This window comes from Leptodactylus fuscus, chromosome 3, assembly GCF_031893055.1.
Source record: "Leptodactylus fuscus isolate aLepFus1 chromosome 3, aLepFus1.hap2, whole genome shotgun sequence".
NCBI lineage: Eukaryota > Metazoa > Chordata > Amphibia > Anura > Leptodactylidae > Leptodactylus > Leptodactylus fuscus.
The window spans coordinates 133183494-133202480 of record NC_134267.1 but is presented as its reverse complement, the minus strand read 5'-3'; positions in this window follow the sequence as shown (position 1 = coordinate 133202480).

The window sequence follows — 18987 nt, the reverse complement described above, 5'->3', positions numbered from 1 at the left end:
TTTTCGCAAGCTAACTTTTCCCCATAGAAATGCATTGGCCAGTGCTGATTGGCCAGAGTACGGAACTCGACCAATCAGCGCTGGCTCTGCTGGAGGAGGCGGAGTCTAAGATCGCTCCACACCAGTCTCCATTCAGGTCCGACCTTAGACTCCGCCTCCTCCGGCAGAGCCAGCGCTGATTGGCCGAAGGCTGGCCAATGCATTCCTATGCGAATGCAGAGACTTAGCAGTGCTGAGCCAGTTCTGCTCAACTACACATCTGATGCACACTCGGCACTGCTACATCAGATGTAGCAATCTGATGTAGCAGAGCCGAGGGTGCACTAGAACCCCTGTGCAAACTCAGTTCACGCTAATAGAATGCATTGGCCAGCGCTGATTGGCCAATGCATTCTATTAGCCCGATGAAGTAGAGCTGAATGTGTGTGCTAAGCACACTCATTCAGCACTGCTTCATCACGCCAATACAATGCATTAGCCAGTGCTGATTGGCCAGAGTACGGAATTCGGCCAATCAGCGCTGGCTCTGCTGGAGGAGGCGGAGTCTAAGGTCGGACCTGAATGGAGACTGGTGTGGAGCGATCTTAGACTCCGCCTCCTCCAGCAGAGCCAGCGCTGATTGGCCGAATTCCGTACTCTGGCCAATCAGCGCTGGCCAATGCATTCTATTAGCCTGATGAAGTAGAGCTGAATGTGTGTGCTTAGCACACACATTCAGCTCTACTTCATCGGGCTAATAGAATGCATTGGCCAATCAGCGCTGGCCAATGCATTCTATTAGCTTGATGAAGCAGAGTGTGCACAAGGGTTCAAGCGCACCCTCGGCTCTGATGTAGCAGAGCCGAGGGTGCACAAGGGTTCAAGTGCACCCTCGGCTCTCCTACATCAGAGCCGAGGGTGCGCTTGAACCCTTGTGCACACTCTGCTTCATCAAGCTAATAGAATGCATTGGCCAGCACTGATTGGCCAGAGTACGGAATTCGGCCAATCAGCGCTGGCCAATGCATCCCTATGGGAAAAAGTTTATCTCACAAAAATCACAATTACACACCCGATAGAGCCCCAAAAAGTTATTTTTAATAACATTCCCCCCTAAATAAAGGTTATCCCTAGCTATCCCTGCCTGTACAGCTATCCCTGTCTCATAGTCACAAAGTTCACATTTTCATATGACCCGGATTTGAAATCCACTATTCGTCTAAAATGGAGGTCACCTGATTTCGGCAGCCAATGACTTTTTCCAATTTTTTTCAATGCCCCCGGTGTCGTAGTTCCTGTCCCACCTCCCCTGCGCTGTTATTGGTGCAAAAAAGGCGCCAGGGAAGGTGGGAGGGGAATCGAATTTTGGCGCACTTTACCACGCGGTGTTCGATTCGATTCGAACATGGCGAACACCCTGATATCCGATCGAACATGTGTTCGATAGAACACTGTTCGCTCATCTCTACTCATTACACTACGTTTTTTTTATTCTTTTTGTGTTTTTCTTTTACACTTGACTGAGAAGTTATCAGTCAGGGGCCAGTCCATGGTCAGAGATCCCCAGATCATAACAGATGGCCTAGGCTATAAAAAGATTGCCAACACCCTGAAACTGACCTGCAGCATGGCGTTCAAGACCTTACAGCAATTTAAGGGCCCCTTCACACGGCGTAAGCGCTCGGCTCATTCCGAGCCGTACACGCGAGCACTTCTAAACACTTCCCATTCACTTCAATGGGAGCGCTTGTAAAGCCGGTTTTACGAGCGCTCCCATTGAAGTGAATGGGAAATGTTTAGAAGCGCTCGTGTGTACGACTCAGAATGAGCTGAGCGCTTACGCCGTGTGTAGGGGCCCTTACAATGCAAGTTCCACTCTGAACAGGCCTCACCATGGTCGACCAAAGAAGTTGAGTGCCCTAAAGTGCTCCAAACAGTTATATTGATTTAGGCTAGGTTCACATCTGTGCTCAGTTTTCCATTCGGGGGTCCACTTTGGGTCCCCTAAACAGAAACCTAATCCGCTTTAAAAAGTGGATACCTGTGGAACCCAGAATACCCTATATATTATATTGGGGACCACATGGTTTCTGCTTGGTTTTTGATGGAAAAAGGTGAAAAATGCGGAGAGAAAAGCATTGCTTACAGTCCTTTTCTCTCTGCATTTTTCAATCATAGAGGGGAATGGAATCCCTGTATGGAGATCCAACGTTGGTGTGAATCCAGCCTAAGAGAGCATTTACTTTCACACAGTTTTAGAAATAATTAATGGCTATTGTTATCCAAAACTATTAATATGTAACAAAATATTGTTACTTGATGTATACATAATTTGTTTTCGGAATTATACAATGCCTAATAATTGGCAAAATAGAGTTGCCTACAATACAAACTATACATTTTTATACAGAATAATGCTGTTTCAGAATATATATACTGTAGTGTAAATAATCTGTTTAATTTTGAGAAACTACTCAACCAGATCCCTAAGTGCTTTATGTGTTTAATGCATTAAGTCACTCTAACAGATTACAGAGCTTTGTGGGAAGTTTCAAGGACATGAAGGGGAATTAAATTATCAAGTAATGTTACAGTGTGTCGCTATATTTACATTCATCTTAAAGGAAGATGATTTATTTGGGTGATATACAGAATCATACATCACACTAATGCAGGAAACATGAAATATTTGTCCTTCATGCTCTGACTGGACAGTGAGACCCAGCTGAGTTACCATTCTATCACAGGAACTATGTAACATGTTATTTTAGTTCTACCTGGCCTATTTCACATTCTAAATTTCAGCTTTGTTGTATTTTCTAGCTGGAATTATTCTGTTCCAAAACCTAATGCTTTTCAGAACATCCCCTGAGATCAACTGTTCAGCAGAATATCACATGATAAATAAGGCTCGATCTTTTTTACATACACACACACACACATACAAATATAAAGTATTACATATATTGCATGCCATGAGTGTTTAATATATAATTTATATTCAGGATCCTGTACTTTCCTTATTTAGATTGTTTTAAGTAAAGTGTTCCATCTTTAAAAATATGAAAATTATATATGAGAATCTAACTAGTTAGAATCCAACTCAATTCCTATTCGAGTTCCTTTAAATTAATGTAATGTAATGTGTACATGACAGATTATACATTGGACCTAGGCCACATTCACTGTACTTGTTTCTACATATTTTGTGCCATTGATACTGATTTTACAATTGATATATAGTATATTAACTCAGTTATTATCAGTAAAACATATAGGGGACTTTTATCAAGCCAAGTCCGACACTTTTCTGTCTACATTTGCACCAAAACTCATAGTGCATGGCATTCATGACTTATTTATTAACAGTGTATACCAAAAAGAACCGAAAAATATGACAGACTAGGCACTTTTAAATAAATATGCATCAGAATGGGCGTGGTTTATAAGTGTCTCAAGTTTAAAGAATTTGGCAATTTACTTTGTGTGCCAAAAAATTCTGTCATGCACCACATATTTATCTCAGTAAGTGAGAGATGATTCATGTCTACTTATGTTATGCCATTATGGCTTGCGCCAAATATTTGTCTCTGTTTTGGCACCAAATATTTGTCTCATGGTGAGACAGAAATTTGGAGCTTCTAGAAACACTGCATATTTATGAAGGTCTGTATGACAGATCCAGAAATGTGTCTAAAACTATGAATGGGATTCATGGCTTAAGACAAAGTGCAAAGATAGACAGTATTGATAAATTTGCCCCACTATGTGGAAAATGGTATTGGGACACCTACACCTATCACAGGAGCTTTCATGCTATTCCATTCTAAATCCATAGTCATAAATTGTACTCTTCTTGGAAGGCTTTCAACAAGATGTTGGAGTGTAATTTTTAATACAGTGAAAATTCATTCATATATGTTTCATTCATTCATTCATTCATTCATTCATTCATTCATTCATTTATCTGTTGTTTAGCTAAAGTAGATATATCCATTTGAAGGTATTTGAAACTTGAATAAAATTGAGCAGATTCCCTGGGGCACATTTACTAATAGTGTCTAAGTTTTAGAGAGTACAAATTTATACTATACAGTTCTAAAGTGCATTAGATTTATCAACGTATCTCATGCTGTTTGATATATATGGTGTATTTTTAGGCCTAGTCTAACTGGATTTACTTATTCATTTATTAGTTGGTGTATTTTTGGTGTGCAATGCTGAAGCCTAGGCCATACCACTTTCCCATAATGAGACACCCCTTTTTTGATAGGCCATGGCCTTTTTTCAAACAATTGTAAAAGCATCTAAAAAGTGTCTAAACACCCTCTTTCCTCTTGGCAGATCCCCTATCCACAATTTTTGTGATTCTGAATTAGTTGGGGACTTATGGTATTATTCAGTCTGTGATCTTTATCCCCAGAGGTGTTTGTTTGGTTTAGACACGCTTGGTTTCACTATCTTAATGATTTTCTCTGTAACCAGCTGGTTTGCACCAAAAAATACTTTGCTTCTACATATTCCCCATCTCCCTCTTAGGCACAGGTCTACCATTTTCTATGTTCCTTCACCCCGCTCAATCCGGAGATCTCCCTTACCAGCTTGGAGAGACTATGTCTGATTAGAGCAGCTGACAAAGGTTCCCTATCATATATCTATAGTTTGCTTAATGCCCCTCCTCCTGATGTTAAGTTTGACTTTATGGTGTCCTAGAAGCGAGACCATGCATCTATCCTGACTCTTGCCCAGTGGGATTGACTGTTGCACATATATCATCAGAGAAAGTTAGCAGGTCACCATGATGGAATCGTCTATGAAGTCCTTTATAGGACCTACCTAGTCCCAGAGAGATTACATATCTTTTACCCTACAGTTTCACAACTCTGTTTTAGCTGTTCTAATGATCTAGGCACCACATACCATATTTGGTTGACCTGCCCTCATGCCAATTGCTTTTGGACAATCATTCATAGACTGACACAACAACTTTTCCCCTACCTTTCTTCTTAATCTTAAGCCTGCTAATCATAAATTTGCTCAATTTAAATTAATTCAATATATTTTGATGTCCATTCAGATTTACATCACTTTTGGAAAAAAACTTCTCTTTCAGTGACAGATTATATCCCACACTCACCTGCTATTGGGTATGATTTGGGCTCCATTGGTTATCCCAGGTCTGCCATAATCTGAGTAATCAGCTTGAGTATGCCTCTAGTGACACCCCACCCACCCCTCTTAGGTAGGACTCTCCTTCCATCCTTCATTATCCCTCTACATCTTAGCACTACACACCCTCCCACTGTTTTTTCTTATGTTGTTTTACAGTTTTAGTAACTTTTTATTTTTCTTCCTTTCAGGAAGCCTATGCTCCTCAAGTGTATAACAGTTTTCAAACATAATACTTACTTTGCTTCCCTTTTTTGACATGTATATTATTATTGTCTTGATGTATGTTATGCTTAATATGTTTGCAACATTTTAATAAATACTTTTGGAAACTACAAAGTCTACATCTTTGCATATGCACAGCTTGCACAGCTCTGCTTACCCACACAGTCCTGCTACATCTCTGCATACTCACACAGCCCTGCTATAGATTGAGTGTATAAAAATAGTGGGGTTGTTACAGGTGTAGTGTATAAAAATGGCGGGATTGTTATGGAAACCTGGAGTATAGCTATGTGTGACAGTGACTGAATAACTGAAATATCTAATTTTGAAGCGATGTGAGGTGCCTGGTAGGGATAGGTATTGATAGGGGGCAAAAAAGATAGAGGAGTCAGGGTAGAATGACAATTTTTATAGCATTCACTCTATCTCTCCCGGACAAGCGAGGGTGATCCCACATACAGAAGTCAGAGCAGGCCTTAGCATAAATAGCGGGGGAATTATATTTATAAAGAGTAAATAATGTATTGGTAATATTAACAACCAATGGCTAAGGGAGGAAAATTACCAAAAAGGACGTCCGATTTTGAAGGATTAATCCTGAGACCTGAAAAAGAGAAGAATCTATTAAGCATATCAAGTTCAGAATGGATGTAAAGAGGTGTGATGGATGCGGCTGGGTATAGGTGGGATAGGGTCCCAACCCGTATCTGCTATTATAAAGGATCCCACCGGGAAACAACAATTCTTTATGCGTAATTCTTTTTATTCTCGAAATTTTAACAATGCTTGGTGAAAAAACGAAAATGAATAAACGTTTTCGGCCTATCTGGCCTTCATCAGACTCTACAAAATAAATAAAAAATACAGTGCAATAGATCAACAGTGAGTAATACACCATAACATTCCATTTAGAAATGAACATAATATACAAGTGGCTAACAAATGGCTATACATTATATACATCAAAGCATCACCAGTCAGTTTTAAACTAGTACAGAAGTTGAGGTAGATATCACAGGAAGATATCCTGGAATGTGCTGATTTTTATCACAGAGTTATCATACTTAATTCGCCGTGTTAGCCATAAAGGTCCTTGGTCACACACAGATAGGGTATAAGAGGTAGAATTCAATTGTGAGATAGTGTCCCTGAGATACCAAAAGAAGATGAAGAGATCTCCAGATTGTCTAAACACCCCTATAATAGGAGAAGATAAGGATACAATTAGAAGGCGGCTGTGACATACCATTTCTGTTTAAGAGTATTCCCAGAAATAGGAGAATTTTTTTAAAAGGGAATGTAGAAGCCTGTGGGTAAATACACAGTAGTGGGCTGTCAATTGTAAATATATTCAGGTATGGTACCCGAAATGTTTCCTTGCTGAGGTGCTGTGGATAGATATGCAAACTAGTGGTAAATGGAAATGTAACATGGACTGATGAATCATGTCATAAAAACAATAGGTAGCTCACCCATATAGAAGCATACAGCAATGCCAAGCTATGACTTGTTGACCAGAAGGCTGGTATAATAAATGATGCAAGTTTGAGGTGGCCTCCCTGACAGGGGTAGTAGCATTAGTGGTGCAGTGTTCCCTGGTGAGCAAATGGAGGTAATTACTAAGGGTAAACAATCACCTAATATCTCCTGCAGGGGAAAGCTGTTCAGGCTGCATGATTTACCTTAACTCTTGTGGAGGTCCGGGGTGGCCTCCCTTATAGGGGTAGTAGCATTGGTGGTGCAGTGTTCCCTAGCAAGCAAATGAGCAAACACTAGGGTAAACGTAGGGCAAACCATAATCAAATGTCCCCTGCAGGGGGAAGCTGTTGAAGCTGCATAATCTATCTTACCTCTTGTGGAGGTCCGATGTGCGTCCTCTCTCATTGGTGGTGTGGTGGGGACTGCGGGCGGTCAGTGCTTTATCTCGCGCTGAACCGGCCCGATCTGACGTCACGGCGCATGCGCGTCATGCGTCATGACGTCATCGCCGGCGCACATCCCATCACAGTTGATGGTACTGCTGCCGGCCGGGGAGTAGGAGCGGCCGCGTGTAGAAGCGTCTACACGTGACCGCGTTCCCCTAGAGGAGATGCGCCTAAAATTCAGTGAGCGGGGTTATCCACAATCTGTCCTGGAGAATTCCCAAACCAGCAGCTAATCTAGTGAGAATTCAATGAGTAAATTTACTGTACTCCACTGAGCTCCATATAGTCTGAACATAGTGTATACAACAGAATGATCATCTTGCCTGGCAGTTGACATCACGTAAAGGGCGACAGCAAATGATCTACTGTTAACCCCCAGCATACTATACAGAACTATAGAGAACAACAGCCAAAAATACTGACACTAGGAGCAGAAATCAGCAGTGACATCGTTATATGAAGTGTTATAGTCCTAGACAATACTACTAAATGTACTCATTTCACTCTTGGCTTCTACAGATGCCGCCAGGTCTAACATGACTAATGTGTTAAGTATGTAGTTACTCATTGCTTTTCCTCAGACTTTTCCCCCTTGCTTTTAATGGCTTTTTGTGTCATCGTTGTTCAGTGAGTTATAGTAACATACTGAAATTTCCCCACTGAGGGACTATTAAAGGATTATCTTATTTTATAAGATTGAAACTTAAGATGGAGACATTGATTACTTCTAGAGATGAGCGAACACTAAAATGTTCGAGGTTCGAAATTCGATTCGAACAGCCGCTCACTGTTCGAGTGTTCGAATGGGTTTCGAACCCCATTATAGTCTATGGGGAACATAAACTCGTTAAGGGGGAAACCCAAATTCGTGTCTGGAGGGTCACCAAGTCCACTATGACACCCCAGGAAATGATACCAACACCCTGGAATGACACTGGGACAGCAGGGGAAGCATGTCTGGGGGCATAAAAGTCACTTTATTTCATGGAAATCCCTGTCAGTTTGCGATTTTCGCAAGCTAACTTTTCCCCATAGAAATGCATTGGCCAGTGCTGATTGGCCAGAGTACGGAACTCGACCAATCAGCGCTGGCTCTGCTGGAGGAGGCGGAGTCTAAGATCGCTCCACACCAGTCTCCATTCAGGTCCGACCTTACACTCCGCCTCCTCCGGCAGAGCCAGCGCTGATTGGCCGAAGGCTGGCCAATGCATTCCTATGCGAATGCAGAGACTTAGCAGTGCTGAGTCAGTTTTGCTCAACTACACATCTGATGCACACTCGGCACTGCTACATCAGATGTAGCAATCTGATGTAGCAGAGCCGAGGGTGCACTAGAACCCCTGTGCAAACTCAGTTCACGCTAATAGAATGCATTGGCCAGCGCTGATTGGCCAATGCATTCTATTAGCCCGATGAAGTAGAGCTGAATGTGTGTGCTAAGCACACTCATTCAGCACTGCTTCATCACGCCAATACAATGCATTAGCCAGTGCTGATTGGCCAGAGTACGGAATTCGGCCAATCAGCGCTGGCCAATGCATTCTATTAGCCCGATGAAGTAGAGCTGAATGTGTGTGCTAAGCACACACATTCAGCACTGCTTCATAACGCCAATACAATGCATTAGCCAGTGCTGATTGGCCAGAGTACGGAATTCGGCCAATCAGCGCTGGCTCTGCTGGAGGAGGCGGAGTCTAAGGTCGGACCTGAATGGAGACTGGTGTGGAGCGATCTTAGACTCCGCCTCCTCCAGCAGAGCCAGCACTGATTGGCCGAATTCCGTACTCTGGCCAATCAGCGCTGGCCAATGCATTCTATTAGCCCGATGAAGTAGAGCTGAATGTGTGTGCTAAGCACACACATTCAGCACTGCTTCATCACGCCAATACAATGCATTAGCCAGTGCTGATTGGCCAGAGTACGGAATTCGGCCAATCAGCGCTGGCCAATGCATTCTATTAGCCCGATGAAGTAGAGCTGAATGTGTGTGCTAAGCACACACATTCAGCACTGCTTCATCACGCCAATACAATGCATTAGCCAGTGCTGATTGGCCAGAGTACGGAATTCGGCCAATCAGCGCTGGCCAATGCATTCTATTAGCCCGATGAAGTAGAGCTGAATGTGTGTGCTAAGCACACACATTCAGCACTGCTTCATCACGCCAATACAATGCATTAGCCAGTGCTGATTGGCCAGAGTACGGAATTCGGCCAATCAGCGCTGGCCAATGCATTCTATTAGCCCGATGAAGTAGAGCTGAATGTGTGTGCTAAGCACACACATTCAGCACTGCTTCATCGGGCTAATAGAATGCATTGGCCAGCGCTGATTGGCCGAATTCCGTACTCTGGCCAATCAGCACTGGCTAATGCATTGTATTGGCGTGATGAAGCAGTGCTGAATGTGTGTGCTAAGCACACACATTCAGCACTGCTTCATCACGCCAATACAATGCATTAGCCAGTGCTGATTGGCCAGAGTACGGAATTCGGCCAATCAGCGCTGGCCAATGCATTCTATTAGCCCGATGAAGTAGAGCTGAATGTGTGTGCTAAGCACACACATTCAGCACTGCTTCATCACGCCAATACAATGCATTAGCCAGTGCTGATTGGCCAGAGTACGGAATTCGGCCAATCAGCGCTGGCTCTGGAGGAGGCGGAGTCTAAGGTCGGACCTGAATGGAGACTGGTGTGGAGCGATCTTAGACTCCGCCTCCTCCAGCAGAGCCAGCGCTGATTGGCCGAATTCCGTACTCTGGCCAATCAGCGCTGGCCAATGCATTCTATTAGCCTGATGAAGTAGAGCTGAATCCTACATCAGAGCCGAGGGTGCGCTTGAACCCTTGTGCACACTCTGCTTCATCAAGCTAATAGAATGCATTGGCCAGCACTGATTGGCCAGAGTACGGAATTCGGCCAATCAGCGCTGGCCAATGCATCCCTATGGGAAAAAGTTTATCTCACAAAAATCACAATTACACACCCGATAGAGACCCAAAAAGTTATTTTTAATAACATTCCCCCCTAAATAAAGGTTATCCCTAGCTATCCCTGCCTGTACAGCTATCCCTGTCTCATAGTCACAAAGTTCACATTCTCATATGACCCGGATTTGAAATCCACTATTCGTCTAAAATGGAGGTCACCTGATTTCGGCAGCCAATGACTTTTTCCAATTTTTTTCAATGCCCCCGGTGTCGTAGTTCCTGTCCCACCTCCCCTGCGCTGTTATTGGTGCAAAAAAGGCGCCAGGGAAGGTGGGAGGGGAATCGAATTTTGGCGCACTTTACCACGCGGTGTTCGATTCGATTCGAACATGGCGAACACCCTGATATCCGATCGAACATGTGTTCGATAGAACACTGTTCGCTCATCTCTAATTACTTCTACTGCTTGTTTTCGTGCTCACTGTGTTTTGTGAAAGGCTAAGGGTAGGGTTGAGCAATCGTGTTCGGAAAAGATCGGATTCCGATCGGCGATTGAGAAAATTTCATGATCGTGATCGGAATTCCGAACACGATCTTTTTAGGTGGGATCAAGATCGGTGATTATTTCCCACAATGCTTGGCTACTGGCCAAGCATTGTGGGAAAAGCTAACAATGTTAGCCTTCACACTGAGTATACGCTCCGCTCATTCTGAGAAAGGTGTGCAGAATGGGGATAGAGATGGAGAAAAGAGTAGTCCCTATTACCTCTGCACACATGCAGCTACATAAACACAAGGCTCTGCTGCTAGGTACACAGACTTTGGAACAAGCAGGGAACTAAGGCCCTTTCCCCTCCCACAGCCAATCATTTAGTATGTGGATCCTTCCACACCAAGCACTTGACATGGATTCCTCTAGATACAGCATAGAGTGAAGGAATAAGAAACTACAGATTACTGCTGTAATGGATTACAATGAGGAGGAAAGCAAATTAATGTCTAATTATTTGTAATTAAAGTAATGGGCAAAGTTATCCAGCATGACAAGGTCAATTGAAATGTGGAAAAAAATATAACAGGAGATATGCATTAAGCTGGTAGACGCTTTATCTAGCTTTTTTGTAATATACAGTAGGTAGGTGCCATCAAGTCTGCATTAGACAAAAGTAAAGGAGAGATTGAAGATATAAATGTCCAAAGCAATTATCTATGACTATATATGATTATAAGGGGTTGGTAACAAGGAGGGATTTGACACTGAATTTGTAAGGCAGAAAATTTCTGCATCAGGAATTTGAAGCAGATTTTAGAAGCTAATTTTGATGCTGTCTGAAAATCTGCTCAAAAATCTGCTTCAAAAAATGGTTCTAAAATCTCTCTCCCATTCTTTCCAATGGGAGTTTCTGGCAGAATACATCTGAAGAAAGAGCAGGACACTTCTTTTTCTGCTAGCTCTATCTGCCTCTCATTGAAATGTATAAAAGGCAGATTTCAGGCAGAATTTGGAGCTGATTTTGAGGCAGGATAAAATTACCCTATGTGAACATCCCCCATAGCTGTTCACATGGAAGAAATTGAAGTAGAATTCCTCTTCATTTTCTGCCATAATTTATGGCCGCTATGGCTGACCCATGGAGCAACACCAACACAGGGCATCAGCATTAAGTTGTGGTTTTCCGCTGTTGAATTTGGAACTGATACCTTAGGCAGAATTTGCAAATTTCACACTAGCTGGATTGAAATTATTTGCCTCCCATTCACTTCATGATGCTTATTTTTTTCGGCTAGCTTAAAAATTCAGTTTGTCAAAGAAAGTCCTCAGTTTTCCTCTCCAGACTTTTTGCCCCTTTTATACCTTTACAGAAAACGCCAGCATTTCTGTAGTTATAATTGCCATGCTATGATTTAGAAAAACAGTTCAGATTTTTTCTGCAATAGCCAGAATCCCATCCACTTTGCTGGTACTAAAAAACACAACAGTTTTTAGCGCCATTTCCATGGTGTTTTTGCCCCGGCCTAACAGTTCTCTTGTACTGAAGTGATAGTGATAATGTTTTCATTCATTAAGCTATAAATTGATGCCTTTAAGTCTACAATATATTTAGTGTATTACTATAGTAATATTACATTTTTGCCTTTTAAGAAAGAAAAGATATAATAATAGTAGATATTAAAAAGCATCCAAAAATATATTTGGTGGTTCCCTTTTTTTATAGCAGCTTATCTTTTTATTACTCATAATAATGGTGTATTGTCCTATACAGAAAAAAAATCAAATAGCAAACGAGTATTTTCACTTCAAAAAATATTAGCATTTGACTTTTATCTATTTACATTTTTCATATTTTTATTATTTATTTTCTGGTTTTTTGCTATACTGTTTTTTGCTATATTTATATGATATTTAATTTTTTTATGTAGCATTTATATTATATAATGTCATTTATATTACCTACTATTGTACTAAACCTTTTAACATTAAAAACACTACATGGAAACAAGGAAAAAATAAATATGCATCCATTTTCATTTTAATACTTATGCAACAATGTTTTAAAAAAGTGATACATTACTAACCATCTAATTTGATATTTTTCATTATAATATGTAAATTTACTAAAATATGAATATCAAAGTGGTAGAATTTTAATGTAGCATGTGCTAAAAAATGATAAAATTTAAAACAGCTCCTTTTCTATCTGACACCCTTAAATTTTTGTAGTTTAAGGTAGGATGACGGCCAAGCCTATATATGTGAAATGAACAAAAAATAAATTCCTTTCTTCTTTCTTACCATCAATCATTTATCATTCATTGCAGATGATAATTAACCCTTATCGCCCTCTCATGCAGTGATAAGTGACGTAACTGCAGTTTAAGTCACATTGGCCAGAGTCACTAACCATACTTTGACAAGTCGCATTTTGGATGCGGCTGGGAAAAGGGGCTCGAGGGCTGGATTAACAGGATACAGTACAAAGGGCATTTTAAAGGTACAGTAGTGGTATATAGTACGAAAGACAAGGTTTATATATTAACCAGAAAAAGAAGAGGGAAGTAAAGTACAGGCATGGGGAATGTGCCCAGCCAGGAGGAACCTCAAGGGGTTAATGCTTGTGAGATAGTGATTAAGCGCAAAGGGAAGTTGGCAGTGAAGGACTCAAGTAAGTTGTTAAGAGCATTGTGAATGTGTAATGATCCACTGGATGACTCAGTTTGGCAATCTGCCCTGGTGACAAGTGCTGATTAAGGGGTTAATGATAATAAGTTGGTCAGAAAAGGAAGTTTGATTTGAGGTAATGAAAGATATGAAACAAGAAAATAGCTGGATTGAGAAAAAAGACTTTAAAAGGTATAATATACAAGAAAAATAGTAAATATAAAAGTTCCTTCACCATCTTAACCCCATCTCATGGCTCCTGTTGCAACAGGACCAGGAGGATGGACTTGTCCCTTAAAATTGAGCAACATCCAGCAATAGGGAAATATATCATAGAATTAATTCCTCCTGGTGCAATAAAGCCTACAAAATCTGTAGCCAACATTCCCTTGTAACCTTAAGGAGATACATGCTTTTGAATCCAGCTGCTCTAATTCCTATCAGTGCAGTGGATTGAAAAGGGGTGGAAATGGGACAAGGAAAATCATTATTTTTCTTCATTTGTTGATTTCATAGACCTTGGCTCAGGAAAAATTAGGTTTTTCACATGTTTTTAATGTACCTCTCATTAATTCAGATGTTGATTTTTTTTGTAGATGGTTCAAGAAGCATTGGTGAAGATGGATGGTTCTACACTGGGTATGCAGAGATCACACAACATGAGGTAGTAAAAGCAGAATTCCTCATATGTCTCCTCCTCATATGTCTGTGCAGGAGATGGAGCTGATGGCACTCATTGAATTGATTAGAGGGTCAGAAGGTAAACAGTACAACATATACACTGACTTCAAGTTTGCTTTTAGGGTTGCCCATAACTATGGTCCCATATGGAGGGTAAGAAATTTCATTACAACAATAGGTACCCCTATTAAACATGGGAGCCTTATTAAACAGTTGATGGAAGCCCTGATGCTTTCAAAAGAAGTGACTGTAAGAAAGGTAAACACACACACAAAGCTTAACACCAACGAAGCATGAGGCAGAGACAAGGTGGACAAAGCAACAAACAAAAGCAGCAAGGAAACCAAGGTGAAAGGACACCCCAGGAACACCTCCACTGATCATGGTGAGTATTGAGTGTAACCAGATGGACTTATGTACCTCACAGGCTCTAACTTGGCAAACACCGGGGAAGAGACAGATAAGGTCTGGTCAAAGGCTGGAGCTCAGGACAATGAAGGTCTGTGGAAGGTGGGATTGCGGGTATGCCTGCCAAGGTCCTTGTAGCTGCTCATAGTATGACCCATCTGTCTAAAAATGCCATTTGTGTTCTGGTGGATAAGCAATGGTTTGCACCTGGGTTTCCAGTGGTTGCCAACAGGTTTACACAAGCATGCCTGACATGTGCACAACACAATCCAGTTAGTGTAGTTAAGGTGCCCCAGATACATGCACCAAAAACCCTCTACCCATTTCAATGACTGCAGATTGACTTCATACAACTACCTAAGGTAGGCACGTATGAGTATGTTTTTGTGTGTGTTGAAGGCATCCGGCCACCAATGCTAAAAGCCATTGCAAGAGCCACTGCAAAGAAACTGAAGTTGGAGGTTTTCTTTAGGTTTGAAGCCATATCATTTGACAGAAGTATCCGTTTTACAGGAGAGGTAATGCAAAATGTTATGCAAATCTCCTATCATCCAATATACTTAAGTGGTACCATTAAGACCACCCTTGACACCTATGTACTGTGTATGTACTGAGTAAGGGTACTGTTAATTTTTTCATCTTTATTGGACTGTTGAAGAAATTTTAAACAGAGCACTTGGCTAATGCTCTTGACAGCTGCAGCTCAATTGGGACAGATGTACAAGGGACCCCAGTTCTACTACTTATGTAAAAAATAAAAAAAACTCAAAAGTTCAAAGCACCCCTCTTTCTGTATATCACATTAAAAACATAAAGACATTAGGTGCCCCAGTGCTCCAAAATGCCCGAACTATTAAAATATTTATTCCATACAATGTATGGTGGTAAAGCAAAAAACAAAAAACAAAATAGCCAACGTTTCTTGCAACACTTTTCTTCCTAGAAATGAATCAAACAAAAAAATGATCAAACGATCAGATCTTTCCTCAAATGGTATTAGTAAAAACGTCATCTTGTCCCACATAAAAAGATGCTGCACCCAGCTCCATACTTGTAAATATGAAAATGTTACAGGTGTCAGAACATGACAACACAACATTTTTTTTCTATTTTGCAAAGTTTTCAATTTTTAAAAGGTATCAAAACATTCCAAGTAATATATATTTGATATTACCGTGTTTGTACTGACCCATAGAATACAAGTAACATGTCATTTTTTTTATCAAACAGTAAACACCGCAAAAATTAAACCCATATGAAATTGGCACAAGTGCATTTTTTTCTCCAATTGCACATCATTCTGATATTTTTTTCCAGCTTCCCAGTACATTACACAGAATATTGAATGGTGCCATTACAAAGTACAACTTGTTTTACAAAAAAATAGTCATCATGTGACTCTGAACTGAAAAATGAAAAAGTTGAGGGGAGGGAAAACGAAAATGCAAAAATGAAACTACCCTGCTCGCATCAGTCTCTTTGAACTTACAAGCAGGACAGTACCCATGCTGTACCTGTAAACTTTATTCAGTGCAATTCCTCTTTAGTATCTCCTGGCAGATTGATTTGTGCCTCCAAGCATCTCCCTCCATCCCTTCTTCTACCTTCACAGAACACCTCATTTTGTTTTGCACCATCGTCTTCCCTCTTAATGCCTGCTACTGATTAGGGGGACTAAGCCTCTAACTATCAGCCCCTATTGGTAGAGGGTTTTTTTTTTTAATCCTGCTTTTTTCAGTGATATACGTAAATGATCAGGCCTCTGCTCATTTTTTTTGGCTGCAGTTTTGTTTTTGTTTTTCTAATTGAATTTTTGGTTATATTTGCTTTTTTTACTGTAATAGACACACAAGCCGTTTTCTTGTGCGCGTGTTGTGGTGCTGAGTACTGGTCAGACACATACATTTCTGACCGGCACCTTCTCAATTTTTAGTTGCAGGATTTTTTTTGTAATAATCTAAATTTAAGTTAGTCTTAGTTAGAATTACAATAAATATAGATAGACGTCTCTCTCTCTCTCTCTCTCTCTCTCTCTCTCTCTCTCTCTCTCTCTCTATATATATATATATATATGTATATATTATACAACTTATAACTATAATAATATACATTGTACATGACTAAAATTTAAATTAATAATAATTCAAGCTAAGTGTATTAACCCTTTGCTACTACAGCTACTTTTGGCTTCTGTGACAAAGCTCTCACAAAATTCTCCCATCTTTAATTGTTATATTGTTGTTAATGATAATAATAAGTTATTGTTGTTGTTATTAGTAGTAGTAGTACTAGTCATACTAGTATATTTGCAATCTTTTCCTGTATACTTTGCTATTGATCCCTTGATACATCAGCATAGCATCACATAGGCAGCTAGAGCCAGTACCATACTTTCCTACTCAGAGGTTAAAGTGACAGTGTTTTCCTTCCCACTACAGTATATTCTCCTAAATAACACCATAATTATACAACGGGGAAGGCTAGATTATCCTTATCTTCATTATGATTGTGTGAAAGGACCACTTATCATAGTCGGTAACTGTGACAGAAATTTTTTTTCTTCACTGTATAGAAATTTGTCATAGTCCATGCCATTTTATCATACACGAAGATCTGGTGCCTCCGATTTTTATTCCTAGAGGGTCATGCTGTGATCACATGATCCCCTGGAAGAGAAGGATTTTATGAGTTAACAGAGAGAAAGGAATAATTAAAAATGCCGTAATACCAACTATATTCTGTATATTACAGAATACTTACATTAGGAGAGTTTTGTCAATTCTAAAGCAAATTGATGATCTTAGATATAATATAACAAGGTTTAAAAATTCATGAATTTTACTGGCTTTATTTCAAATATGCATATATTTGGCACAAATTTGATTTTCAGAAATACATTAGAAAAGTTCTCTTGTGTACATTTTGAAAACGGATTTGTCACGACGATAACTCGAAAAAATATATTTAACTTTTAAAAGTATTTACATATAGACTAAATGAATATCAAGCTGATGTAGCTGCTTGACTGTAACATGAAAAAGCACACTTCTATTTGACAATATTATACCCCAACTATCTTTTAAAACCTCTTGCCTTAATTTCATCAGCTTGATTAGCAAACAATTTACACTGATCCAGTCAAGCAGAAGGAAAGGCTAATTGCATGTTTGTCGGGGTCTAATTTGCATGTGTCTCAATTTAACAGTGGAAATGAACTTCCCAAACAGAACATCTTTTTCTTTGCTAATTATATGAGCTAATTAATAATGCACTCAAAATCTATTCAGTAAGAATGAGTGGTAATGGATTTTTGCTGTATATCTCTTGTAAATGTAAGAATACCTATCTATCTACTTTATTATCTATCTATCTATCTATCTATCTATCTATCTATCATCTATCTACTGTATTATCTATCTACTTTATTATCTATCTATCTATCTATCTATCTATCTATTTAACAATGATTATGTTACTGAATATGATTCTATTTCTATTTATCTTTAACGTGTAATTATTTAGCAAACATAAATATATTTTTGCTCAATATGCCACTTTTTATATTTATTTTATATTTTTCTCCCTAACACATAGGAATAGCCTTAAGAAAGGCTATTCTTATCCTACCTTTAGATGTCTTATCCATGCCGCCATTCCGTAGATATCCCAGTTTTCATCAGTTTGCTGGGGGAGTCTCCAGTGCTGCGAAAAAACTCTCCATCGACAGCCTCTTCTTCATCTGGAACAACCTCTCTGCTATGTGTTCTTCCGATGGCTTCTTCTGGCTTTAGATGACACTCATGCGCAGTCGGCTCTGCAATGGGGCAGAGCCGACTGTGCATGCCTGTGGCTATTTTCTTGTGGCTGTTTACACGAGCGTACTGTGTAAGCAGCCACAAGAAAAAGGCCGCAGGCATGGCAAATGCCATCCTTGAAGTCTTGAAGCCAGTAACTCTGCATTTGCGTTTTACAAATATAAGTTCCAGACCAAGTTGTTCAGTTCTGGATGTTATAAGATGAGGCTCACCAGACATACATGGCCCAAAGTCTGAATCAGCGTCATTCCTAATCTCTGACCTATGGACTGCAACATCTTTGTCGGTCGCCTCCTCTAGGCTCCATGTCTCTGGTGGCTTTGGTACTGGAATTATGTGGCTGAAGGTATATTGGGATATTCAGATAACTTTTTTCTCTTAACAGAGAAATCAGAGACATTGGTTAGACAGAAGTAACAGTCGGTCACATGATCCTTCAGTTTCCATCATATCATTAGGACAACAAATGGCATTGACTTGCAAGAACCTCTTAGATCAACAGCACATCATGCACAACAGATGTGAGGAACCCAGGATTTGTCTTGATCACCAATCTTGCATACAAAGTACATCTCATAGGATTTCATGATAAGAACAGTCATTGTGCATCTTTGAGGCTTAAGCGTGTACGAACCACAAGTGTAACAGAAGGTATTGTGACTTTTCCAACACTTTAGCTATATCAGATTGTAC